The sequence below is a fragment of the Eublepharis macularius genome, chromosome 10 (assembly GCF_028583425.1).
Source record: "Eublepharis macularius isolate TG4126 chromosome 10, MPM_Emac_v1.0, whole genome shotgun sequence".
Classification (NCBI taxonomy): Eukaryota; Metazoa; Chordata; class Lepidosauria; order Squamata; family Eublepharidae; genus Eublepharis; species Eublepharis macularius.
In genome coordinates, this window is record NC_072799.1 from 95,302,469 (window position 1) to 95,315,662 (window position 13,194).

At 44.5% G+C, this 13,194-nt stretch overlaps 1 protein-coding gene across 5 annotated transcripts in view; it reads left to right on the forward strand.

Moving 5' to 3' along the window:
- Positions 1-13,194, forward strand: part of RBM47 (RNA binding motif protein 47) — a 103,742-nt gene that overhangs the window by 36,122 nt on the left and 54,426 nt on the right. The window contains exon 1 of one of the 5 annotated variants that reach the window (XM_054990347.1): positions 11,828-11,867. The exons of the other annotated variants lie outside the window; for them this stretch is intronic. The gene's annotated coding sequence lies outside the window, so the exon portion shown is untranslated. Of the gene's footprint in view, positions 1-11,827; positions 11,868-13,194 lie in introns of those variants that run through there. 5 annotated transcript variants of the gene reach the window in all.

The following is a 13,194-nucleotide window of genomic DNA, read 5'->3' on the forward strand; positions in this document are numbered from 1 at the left end:
GAGGCTGTTCCCCTCCCCAAACCCTGCCCTCCCCAGGACCACCAGAAATTCCCAAGCTGGAGTTGGTAACCCTATGGACCCGCCACTATGTCTCATGTTAACCTAGCGCATGTGTGTGTGATGTGCAGTCAAGTCACCTTCGACCTATGGTGACCCTATGAAGGAAAGCCCTCCAAAACATCCCATCATTAACAGACTTGCTCAGATCCTGCAAACTGGAGGACGTGGCTTCTTTTATTGAGTCCAGCCATCTCATTTTAGGTCTTCCTCTTTTCCTACTGCCTTCCACTTTTCCTAGAATTACTGACTTTTCCAGAGAATCTTGTCTTCTCATGATGTGACCAAAGTATGATAGCTTTAGTCTTGTCATTTTAGCTTCTAGGGACAATTCAGGTTTGATTTGATCGGTTTATAAAAAGAAATCAAACTGTGAAGAGGAGAGTAATGTAATTGTGGCTACTGTGTAAAAGGATGTGGGGGTTTTGAATTGAAAAATATGCCTTCCTTGTTTCATTTATAAATCTGACCATTGCTGCGGCTGATAGGGAACCTCAAGACACAGTTTCAACAAAGAATCTGTATCTGTTGCCTGTTTTCAAGCACAACACCAGTCTATCTGTTGGCAGACAACCTGTTTAAGTGAGCTCAGACTCACAAAAGCTTACACTGCTGGAATAAATGCCACTGAACTCCTTGTTGTAAGTAAATGGTTCTATATTGTAACATTGGTTAAGAAGCACTGGCTTGTTCTTCAGGAAATACTCTCCCGCGTGTGGGTTCCAGTTGCGATAAATAACGCAGCCCAAATAGACATACTGGAAGTTTCTAGCAATAAGTATTGCACCGGTTCTACATTTGCACCACACTGTTTAGCAGGAAGTTCTCATATTTTATGCACAGCTCTCTCTCCCACCTGCTTTTGGGCCGTTCCCACAGCTTTGCGGGGAGGGGCATGTCCTGACTCAGCAATTGCCACCTGATAACCTCTTGAGGAGCTGTGTGTTAGCTGCTCAGTTTTCTCCGTAGCAGACTCTATAAAATTTTCTCTTTGGGTGTCTTTTAAAAACCAAGCAAGCTCTCTGCAATTATTTGAAACGGAGATTGACATTTACTTCTCCCTTTCTCCTCCCCACATTTTCCGTAGCGTTTGCCACCCGTAGCATTTGCTGCCAATTCTGGCTCTCTTCTGTCTGTACTATATAAAGTTTCCAAATCATGTCTTTACTATACTTTTTGTTCAGTTGGAATATGTAGTACATAACTTGGCTCTGATAAAATTCTATACCTCAGTATGCACTTCGTAGCTCTGCTAACATAATCTTCTTTCTACAGCTTTATTAGTAATTTCTTATATATGATACTTGACCCAAAACAACATGATTGGGTACCAACAGTGCTATCCTGTTGCATAAACAAATGCTGTGAGGATCATTGGTTTGTTGCTGACAACTGCAGTGAAGCAACAAGAATTAGTTTTACCAAACTAGTTAACTCCCTGTTTGAGGAGGCACATTTTAAATATAAATACTGAGCTTCAGATGGAGGTGAGAGAGGTTACCACAACATACGAAAACTTTTAAATCAGTATGCCAAACGGTGGTAAAATCAGTGTGTAAAATCCAAGTATTGCCTAATATGAGTTCAGTTAAAACCTTTTCACACACGTGCAAGCTCATGCGCATGCACGCAGGCGCGCACGCACACACAATGAGCTTCAGTGCCGCAATGGTCGAAGGAATTTTATGGGGCAGGCCTGAGGTTGCAGCCCTCACTGTCCTAACAGGTGTGTGTTCTGGCACTCTGTCAAATCTAGATAACCATACATAAGGAGAACCATAATGAAGTATCCAGAAAACATATATACAACAAACTTGCTTTAAGAGATGGATCTCTTTGGGACACAGCAGCATATCTTTGTCGGATAGCATAAGATCCTGAGTCTCAGGTTGCCTAAATGGTTGCCAACCCCAGGTGGGGCCTGGAAATCTCCCAGAATTCCAACTGATCTCCAGAGAACAGAGATCATTTCCCCTGGAGAAAAGGGCTGCCTTCGCGGGGGGGGGGGGGGCGCTCTGGCATTAGGTCCCTCCCCAGAATCCACCTCCAGACCTCCAGAATTTTCCCAGCCCAGAGTTGGCAACCTTATTCATTACTCTTCCCATTAACCTAGCTCATAGGTTTGTAAAAAGAAATCAAAATATGACGAGAAACAGGATGTGATTGTGGCTGTTGTGCCAAAGGACAGGTGGGTTTTGAATTGAGAACTTGGCAAAATCTTAATCTCCACCCATGGAGACAGGACTCTAGAGAACAACACAGTATGGAAGAATAAAGGATACCTTTGGGGGGTTTTCTTACAATGCAATTCTATGCAGGGTCACTCCAGTCTAAGCCCATTGAAGTCAAGAACTGGTTTAGTAGCATACTGTGGATAGCCTTGTGTGACACCCCTTCACACAAGGCATTTGTATAGGTTCTGCACATTTCTTTTTTCATATGGAAACTTTCAATTAGAGAGAATTTGGCCAAAGCAACCATCACAAACAGTAAGGAAAGTTTGAATTGTTGGGGGGCGGGGTCCCCCTTTGCTTCTAGTAAACATTGACAGTGGTTCAACCTCACCTGTCCGATGCCCCTGAGACTGGGGCTTGAGCCGTTGCCCTGGCACTTTGGAGCAGTTTCCTTGTGCCCTGCAGCCCTCCTGCCACGGAGTCATCTTCAGCTCCACTAGATGCTGCTACGGAGGGCCAAATCAGGCATACGTTACCCGAAGTGGAGGTCGAGCCAGGGTCTCTCTGGCAATGGCTCTTTGGCAAAGCCAAGTCCTAGCTGGTTGCACCACCTGCCTCTGTCTTTCTTGTGGCCTGACTGTTCACCAAACACTCTGCCCACTGACTCTCTTCTTGCCGCTCTGCTGGTTTCTCTGCAAAAGCTGCCCATCTTTTAACACATGCAGCTCTTAGTTTCGCTGCTTCCCAGGTGACTCAAAGCTGTTTAAAGATCTGTATTGTTGGAAAGAATCTCACATGCAATGTTCATATATGCTTGCAAAAATGTCCAGACACACGTACTCTACCCCCTTAAGTGTTAATCTTTAAATAAAAATAGTGCTTCTCTCCTGTGGTTAACATCTAACAGCTAGCTGCACTAGGGAAAAAATTGAGTGTACAAAAATGTTATTAAAATTTTTTTATAACAAATCTCTCTTTTCGCATAATTCTTGGGCATCTAAAGAAACTGCTGTCCCCAGCTAACCGTCTCCTCATTTTATGCAGCCTTAGATAGTGCCATTAAATGCTCACAGCGTATTGCCAAAAACCTCTGTAAAAACTGGTGCTTTCTTTAGAAACTATAGCAACTGTGCCTACATATTCATGCAATGATTGCACTAAAGCATAGTTAATAATCCAGGGTGGACTTTGTGTTGTTGTTCTGTGGATAGGAGTGCCTTTCTGGGTTACTGGTGGTGGTAGATCAGTCACATTTGCAGAGTGTGAACTTGGTGTATAATAGCACAGTCTGAGACCTTGTGTGGTTTTTGGTCCTTCTTCAGGTTAGTAATTTAGGATCCCTTCAAAAATATAGGGACATCCTTTGGCTGCTGCCTATTAGGCATTTTGGTAGTAATGTTTCATGGTAAAAGTGCTCAGTTCAAGGTATTGCTTATCACATACAAAGCTCTTCACGGCCTTGGCCCAGCTTACCTACGGGACCGCCTCCCTCCCTATGTCCCTCCATGGTAGCTTCGCTCATCCGAACAGGGTCTCCTGCAGGTGCCAGCCTGCATGTGGGCAAAATCAACAGCAGCCCGTACATCGGCTTTCTCTGTGGCAGCCCCTACTCTGGAATGGCCTGGCTTTCCACAAATGGTGCAAAACGGAATGATTCAAAAAGGCTTTTTACTCAGACAGGAGGGCTGTATTGTAGGGGGTGGGGTTCACTAATGAGCTAGGGACAATATGTCACTTTACGTACTTTAAATATGTGCTCCTATGAGCTACTTGTACTTCATGTTGTCTAATGTCAGCCCTAGCTTGTGCTCTGCTTTAGCATTCCTTCAGCTCTGTATTGGATTCTTGCTAAGGCTACATCTTTGTAAACTTGTGTTTATTTACCCTATGGCATTGCTTTATGGAAATGTCCTTGATATTGACTATACTAATCTCACACTGTGTAATCTGCCTTGAGTCTCAGTGAGAAAGACGGACTACAGCTGACATACATACATACATACATACATACATACATACATACATAAACATTTTCCCAAGTGCTCAAAAGCTGGCGCTATCCCCTCATTACCAATGAGAAGTCAGAGTCTGGCCACCTTCAAACTTCCTGATTTGTGTCAAATGCAGAGGCCTTTATTTTGTTTAACATTTATTTGCCACCTCCTCAGAGATCTGCCCAAGGTGGCTCACAAAGTAAAAAAAAAATCATAAAAACATTTACCTTTATGTTTCACAACCATTCAAAACCCAGAAGCATAAAATATGCTGCACAGCTCCGTGTCGATCACTTTATTTATCTAAACAATCTCATACCTTTTTGTTCACACAAACATGCACTTGTGCACGCACCCCCCCCCAAAAGGTTCTACAAAAACATACCCCCACCCAGCCAAACCGCAGTTTCCCTGTACACAGGAGCCCTCTGCACATGCACTGGATGTGCCTTCGGCAAGTGTTTGTACTTTGGAGCAAGTACACTGACCTGCCTTCATGTCATGGACACGGCATTTTCTTGCGGAGGAAGTGTGTATGTGTAGTTGCTGTCCCTGTGATCCTGAAGGCTGCTTTTGGAACATTCCCAGTCACAGGGAGGGATGGGGTTCCCAACTCCGGCATGGGAAATTCCTGGAGATTTGGAAGGCAGAGCCTGGGGAGAGGAGGAAGTCAGTGTGTGTGTGTGTGTGTGTGTGTGATGCCAGAGAGGCAGCTGGGGGAACTGTTCTCTGTAGTTTGGAGATCAGTTGTAATCCTGGGAAAACCCCAGGCCCCACCTTCAGGTTGGGCATCCTAGCAAGAAAAACTGTATAGCTAGGTGCCAAGTTTGTGAGCTGGCAACCCCATGGCGGCAGGGCCTGGGCACTTGCACTCACTCCCCGTCTATGGGCCAAGCCACAAGTGACGAATTACACTTGAATGGCAAGCGTACGTGATCGAGTGGAGTGCAAGTGGAGTGCAAGTGAACAGGGAGGAATACACGTGGGTCTGTTCACTTGCCATTCAAGTGCAATTCGTCACCTGTAGCTTGGCCCTCAGTTGTGCTGGTGGAAAGTGCAGGCAGATCATGTGCAAAGTGCGATGCAGGATCTGTGCACAGCGTGCCCTTGATTTTTCTTTGTATATGCATTGACGAATTCTTACGTTACTTTCTTCAACTCATGTACAGGTACAGAAATTGTTTAAACCCCACAGTTATCTGGATACTCGTCCTCAGATTTATTTTTAAAGTGTGTATGTGTTTAATCTCTTTCGTTCAAATAAATGTTTGCATGTTTGTGCAGGGCGCACATGTGTTCACTAGGTCGTAAAACACAGTTTTAGGGCTGAATAGTCATGACAATGGAAGGTCTGTGAATTGATAAAGTTGAGAGCCCTTTTGAGGGACAGAGGCTGGGGGAAATTTATTTATTTATTTATTTATTTATTTATTTATTTTACTCAGCTTATACCTCTCCCCACAAACGGGCTCAGAGTGGCTTACAATGGGTGGCATCTATCCTATACCGCATTACTGATATAAATAACGCCCCCTCCCACCCGACAAGAACATACGCAAGACATCTGCGCTCCTCTAATGTTTGTCCTGGGAAATTTTTTTGAGTTCATTTTTATAATCCTATAGCAGCAAGACTCAGCATAGCTGCTACTACCCTTTTAAAAGGCAACTGTGCACAGCAAGCTCCTTGTCCCCACAGAAAACTAAAAGCATCCTCACCCCTCCTGTGCTGGGCTTTTCCAGAGAGTCCTGGAGGTATTGCTCAAAATGTGACCCCGTGTGGGATGATGGGGTAATACCAGAGCACATGCAAGAGCAGGCTGGCCAGTTTCAGTGAAGGAGAGGTTGTGCAACAGCAGTTCTCAACTGCAGGCAAGTTAAAGGTGCAGTTTCTACTTGTTCTTGACAATGAAAACAAGAGCGTTGAGTGGTTTTTGGAGAGCACTTGTATTTTTGAATTAAAGCCCCCGTCCCCCAATTAATTTTGCTTCTTGCAAAAGTATTCTGGGATTACAGTTTTTCATGGTAAATGATGCTGGCATGGGGTATCCCAAGTGCCTCAGAGAACAGCTTCCTCACTGCGTTATTAGTAAACATTCATGTGCTAAACTGACCTTTGAAAAATCTTTGCTCCGGGACACGGTTGGTTCTGGGACCGCTCAGATAAGGCGAGTCAGACCTCTCTCTGCTGTTGGCACATTAATAACAAAACTCCTTTTCTGGTTCCTTGCCTAAGCATGACAGAGGAGAAATTTGAAACATACACAAAGAGTTGCCCAGGAAACATTTTGGTCTTCAGTGGGCTAAAAATCTTTGGTGAGGTGAGAAAAGAGAGCTTTTGCAAATACCCTGTGGTCCCAGATGCTGATCACATTGATTTACATGGTGTAATCCACTTTGAGTCTCAGTGAGAAAGGCAGACTATAAACAATGTAAATAAATAAATAAAATTGAAGGCAGCTGATCACAAGTTGACAGATAGGACCCAGAGTTTTCTAGTGTAATCTTCAGTATTATAATTGAAACTGATCGTTACATTTGCATATGTGGCAATGATTGAGCTTCAACTGTAGAATTCTAACCAGAGTTACATCTGTCAAGGTAAACTGACTTCAGCGGGTTTAGAAGGGCGTAGCTGTGTTTACAATTGCATTGTAAATCACATTACATTAGTGCTATATTAGTGAAAGCCTTGAACAATGCTAACTTCTGTTACGTGGAAGACGGCTTTTTTGGTGCAAGTGTCTCGCTTTTTGGAATGCCCACCCTCGTCCTGAGACTCCCTGTGGCAACTGCCTTCCTTTCTTTTAGGCCCCAGGCCAAAACATCCCTCTTTCCCCAGGTGTTTAACCAGGGGGTGCCATCGTTTTCAGCTGGTTTATGGTCAGTTCCTGGCCTATGGACTGTTTTATCAACATCTTTTTATACCGCTCTCTTTTAAAGCCCTTTGACAGGTAATATTTTATTGGTAATTGATTTTATTGATTCTGGGTTTTTTCTTATTGATATTTAAAATGATTACTGTTTAACTGTGAGACCCCTCTAGCAGGAGGTCTGGAGGGGCGGCTTGCAAATTTTCTAAACAAATATTTTCCTCTTTGGCTTCCCACCTCTCTCTCACTTCCATATGTTAGTCTTCTAAAAGGAAATGCAAGCTCCTTTGCAGGTTATAATTTTCACATATATTTGCACCAGATCATTATTAGTTTGAAGAATTTTTTAGGCAATTCCCCCCCACAAAATATGGGGCTGTTATTCAACCAGCTTTTCCACTGGTGAAAAAAGAAAGAAGGGGTCTCCAGTTGTCCTGAAGGGCGGTATATAAATCAAATGTTGTTGTTGTTGTTGTTGTTGTTGTTGTTGTTGTTGTTGTTGTTGTTGTTGTTGTTGTTGTTGTTGACCACCAAAAAGCTTATGCTGAGGATCATGGGAAATGCAGGGACAGAGGCCAGGTGCAATTGGAGGGCTGTAGGAAGGAGGAGCTTAGACTGACTGAAAAAGCAGGCTGGATTCGGCCTAGAGAATTCAAGATAGCTTATTACAACAAAACATCTGTTTAAAATAATGTTGAAATACCCTTTTCAGTCATTATGATTTTGGCATTTCCACTTCATGTACTAGGAGGGCACACTATACATGATTCTTTTGATACACATGTTCGCCATTTTGTGCCAGTAGGGCAAAGTACATATTTTCCAGCTTTAGTATATACAAACCAAAATCCAAATTGAGGGTACATGTTTGTGTCTGCTGATGCTTGAAAATGTGCATGTTGCCCTGTTCACACACAACGATGAATACAAATGTCCTGGCATAATGAGGGAGGAGTGCCGAAACTGTGGCAACTGAAAATGGAGCCCAGGAGGCAAAAAACTTCCAGGCCAGCGTGCAATGATGTCGCTTCTGGAGGTGACAGCCTTGTGCCCCCTCTGGGAGCACATATGCACATAGCTCCATGGCGAGTGCCAGGTCCCCCATTCCCCACCCCGCTGGGAGGGTAAGAGGACTTGGCAACAACAAGAATGCTTCATGCACAGATGGAACTCAAGCCAATATTTTGTATGGAAATCCCATAAAAATAGATTAGAAGACATCATGATTAGAGATGGGCACGAACAGAAAAAAAACGAACATGATGTTGATGTTTGTTGTTCGTTGACATCCATAAACAGGGACTCACGAACATTTACGAATATGACAGGTTCACAAACAAGTTCGTGGTTGGATGTTCGTGGGGGCCAGCAAGCTCTCCTCCAGCCATCATCCAAATTTGGTCAAGATCCCTACTGCACCACTCTCAGAAACCTGACCTGAGCAGGCACCAGGAAAGGTACCAGTAATAAATAATAGCTTGGCCCAGAGCCTGGCAGCAGCCCTGGAACCTGAAGGGATAAATCCCTATCCCACCACACACTAAGAAAATTCAAGCTCCAATGCACTCTCTCTATCAAAATGCCAACAGCAGCTGTCTCTCTCCCTCTCCACTGTCTGCAAAGCCAGAGCTGGGAGCCCCCCTCCACCCTGCTCTTCACTCCCTTGTAACAAATATGGAGCTCCACACTTGAAAGGAAAACCTGCCTATCAAGCTAAATTGGGCTTAGATTGGGGTTTCCAGGGCAACAGCAGGAGTTCAGGCAGAGTTCAGACAATCCCTGCCTAAGTTGCCAAGGGAATTGATTGCAGGTGCCAGACTGGCTTGATGAACAGCAACAAACAGCAACGAATGAGGCTTGCAACGACCACCTGTTCGTTTAGAATGGGGCCTCACGAACAGCTTGTTCGCAAACAGCAGATTGGGCTGTTCGTGGCTTTTTTTTTGCTCGTATTGCTGTTCATGCCCATCTCTAATCATGATAACTGGTCATTTGCCACTTATTAAAAGGGCAGTGGTAGAAATGGTTGGTTTGGAAGTAAGCTATAATCTAGAAGCAGTGATGATGATAAATATTTCAGTCCTGATGCTTGCGGTGATTAAGAATGTTTAAAATATGTTATTCCCAGTAATATCTATGCACCACTAATTCTTCACCCTTTGGAGATTCCTGGGGTTTGGGAATGCCATGCGGCTTCTGTAAGATGGCCAGCCTCCAGGTGATGGCTGGAGATCTCCTGGAATGCCAACTGATCTCCAGACAAGAGTCATCAGTTCCCCTGGAGAAAAGAGCTGCTTTGGAGGGGGGACTCTTTGGCATTCTGCCCCACTGAGGTCCTTCCCTCCCCAGCCCCTTCCCTCTCCAGGCTCCACCCCCCCCAATCTCCAAGAATTTCCCGACCTGGCACTGACAACCCTAGCTGCTTGCTACTGTTCAACAACAATCACCCCACAAAAGCCTGTTTGGTTAGTGGTTAGAGTTTCAGACTAGGTGCTGTGGAAACTCACTAGGTAACTCTGGGCCAGTGGCATGTTCTCAACCTACCTCACAGTGTTGCTGTGAGGGTAAAATAGAGGGGAAGAGAATGATGTAGGCTGCTTTGTATTCCAACTGTGGAGAAAGATGGAATACAATGAAGTCAATAAATAAAAATATAGCTGAAGATGGCAGGGGAGGGGGGAGAAAAGGTCAGTGGGTGGGTGGATGGTTGGGCAGTAGGGTTGCCAGCCCCTGACCCATCTACCGCCCCCTGATCCCGTTCATCTGTCTGACAGGGTAAAGGCACCTCAGGGGAGTGCAGAAGTATGGCATCCCAGGGAAGCAGGCACGTGAGGAGTAAGTACCTCACTGCCCCCCGCGCATTCTGCCCCCCCTTGGGGGGACCTTGGACCTGTTTTGGCCCTGAAGGGACTGGACATCCCTAGTGGGAAGGAGAGGAAAGATGGGGGTGTGGGGAAAGTGAGATGCCCCCTCCCCCCGGTCCTTGCAGAGTCCCATCCGGCACACAACAGGGCCTTAGTTTCCCTGAGTAGAGGCTGCCAGGGGGAAGGAAGGTGGGAAAGCTGAAGAAAGGAGTGAAGATAAAGACAGGTTAGCTGGTTGGTGGAAAGAAGGAAGCAGGGAAACGGGACGGCTATGGGAGATTTCAGGGGAGGGAACGAGGGTTCAATGAGATTCCCTCCCCCAACCTGTCCTTGTAGGTCCCTCACAATGTGTCAAAGTCTCCAGTTCTTGAACCCCGAATTGCACGGCCTGAGGATCTGTGCATGCTCTGTTCTTGGAGCCCTGAGGAAATGAGGGTGTGGCCTGTAATCAGCTGACCCTATGAAGCTTGAGGACTCACCAGGCATGGCATGACGCCTGTGAGCCTGGCCTTTTGCCCTTGCTTCCCGGAGAGAAGGGCAACTTCTACCTGCTTCAAACCCTGCTTCCGGCTCCAGCTCAGTTCCAGCAAGTTACTTGGGACACCCGAGGTTGGAGAACCTGTTCTGGTTCGAGATTTGGATCCAGTTGCCTCCAGCCAGGTTCAGACACGGTTGCTTCCCAGAGTGCACAACTGCAGTGGTAAACCATGTGCAGCTATTGCTGCCCCCTCCTATACAGATTTTCTTGCTGGGTTTCATCCCCCTCCCCTTCTGTTCCTTCTTGTCCTGGTGCTCATTTTTGTGCATTTCCACAGTTACTATTTGCCCCCTCCCCTTACATTGTAGTGCAGTGGTTAGGGTCTCACGCTGGGATCTGGGAGAATCGGGTCAGAGAATCAATCCCCAGTCTTCCAGGGAAGCTCACTGGGTGACTTTGGACCTGTCTCGCAGGGTTGTTGTGAGTATAAAATGGAGAAGGGAAAAATGATGTAAACTACTTTGGGTTTCCATTGGGGAGAAATAAATAAAATCCTTATAAACTTGCCCTGTATACTTTTCTGAGTTGAATTGTCTGCTTTCAGGTCAGTGCATTTTGGTAGGCGTAGGAAGTACGTTGTCCACACAGATGCTTCTCTGGTTTCTGCTCTCCATCCTTCTGTAATTTTTAACTTGAATGGAATGCAAAAGCTCTGGTTTGAGACTAGTAGAACTTTAACTTTTAGTAGATGGTGAAAAGTGGGGACAGAAGGAGGCCAACTTCCGTAGAGGAAAGCTGTTGATACGGGATTTGTACGTATGTATTGGTCAACTTGAACATTTTGTTGAACATTTTGCGATTTCTCCCCTACACACTTCTGCTTCCCCGCCCCCCACACACACCCTTGTCCAATTCAATTTGTTGTGCTTTTAAAAAATGCAACTTTACTGGAATGTCTCCATCTCCATATTGGAGATTTATTTAGAAATCAAATACTGTTTTTTATTAGCTGCTCCCTGTCAGTTTTTCCCCGTTCAACACGCCCAGGCTGGTGGAGAGTTTAGAAATTAACAATAAAGGGGGAAACTTATAATGATTTATGCTTCATAACAGTCTGTGATATACCCCCCTCTCCACTCCCATCCTTATGAAGGCTGATTAGACGAGTGTACCAGGACAAAATCTGGAATCTGGTTGTGTCGCAGCTTTTGTATTCCCTGTACGCTGTACATGGCTTCTTTGTTACCGTTCGGCTCTGTGTTCCATGGTGTTTGCATGGAGGGTGGGACAGAAGGTTGTTTAGTGTCTTGTAAAACATTTACCCAAAGCAGTCAGCCATAGATTTGAAGGGCATTCCATTGCCAAGCTGCCTGTGGGAGGGGAGGGAGAGGGAGACGGAGGAAGGTGCACGGAAAGAGCGGACGCCAGGTACAATTTAATATTTTGATTTTCCTGTTTATCGAGGCTTGAGAAAGGGTTCAGTTTGTAATACTGGACCAGAAAATGAAAACTTGTAAATGTTTCTCTTAATAATAATAATAATTTGCAAAATATGGCTTCAGGCACCCGTTCATAGATGGATTTGGGGTCTTTACACTGTAAAAACATCCCTAAAGAATTGTTGATCATTTTAAAAATTAAAAAAGGATGCAGCAAACTTACTCTTCAGCATAGACTTGCAGTAATAAAATATGTGAGTCTCTGCATCAGGGATATGGTTAATAATTAATTTCCCATACAAAGTTTTGCTAAATGTTCATTCTGTTTGAGACCGGGCATTGGAAACTTTGTTTTCTGTATGTTTCCCTACGTGCCTTAATTTGTGTTCCCACATAAGCGCAGAGACAGCCTCGATTTTTTTGTTTCAATTTAGAGAGAGAGTTTTTAAAAATTAGAGTTTCCTCTGAAGAAGAATTTCACTACAGAAAATGTCAGAGAGTTAAGTTCTGTGGGTTTTTACACAGGAATCAATAATCTTTCTTCTCCCTCCACCCAACATGTGAATGTCATATAATAACTTTTTACTTATGGCGGATACAAAGTAAGTGGTGTGTCACCGTCTCTTCTACTTGTTCTGATGACAGTACAAGTGCGAGTTGTTTTTGTGTAGTTTGTGTTACGATGGTAAGATTCAGAATCTATTTTGCCTGGAAAGAACTCATTGATAGTTTCTTGAAAGCATTAATATTTTGAATAGTAGCTTTGGATAGTGCTGCAGATTAACTTGGTGAACTCCTATGTCAGTTCCTGTATCTGACAAAGGGAGCTTTGACTCTTGAAAGCTTCTACCCTGGAAATCTTGTCGGTCTTTATGGAGTTGCTGGACTGCGAGCTTGCTCCTCTACTGCAGACCAGCACAGCTGCCTACCTGAAACTATGTCATTTTTGGTTTATGTAGCTCTGGTAGACATTATCAAAATGTAAACATCCTTACAATAATGTAGTTTAGACATAAGCCACAGATTCGTAGTATGTGACATTTTAAGAATCTTGCTAGAGGAGTAGGGTATGTCTTCCTAAGGCCCGTAGACTGAACATCAACACAACTGCACCCCAATAACCATTAAGCAAGGTTCTGTCTAAAAGAACAGTCTCCTGAACTGCAGCTATCGAAAAATCCACTCTATGGAAATGTTTGTCCTTAGTGCTGTGATATTTGCCGTTTGACTGTCTGCCTTAATTTATGGCGGTGTATACATTTCACAATGTGCTTATTTTTATTGCATTGTAATTGTGCCCTTCTTCCTAAGAGCTC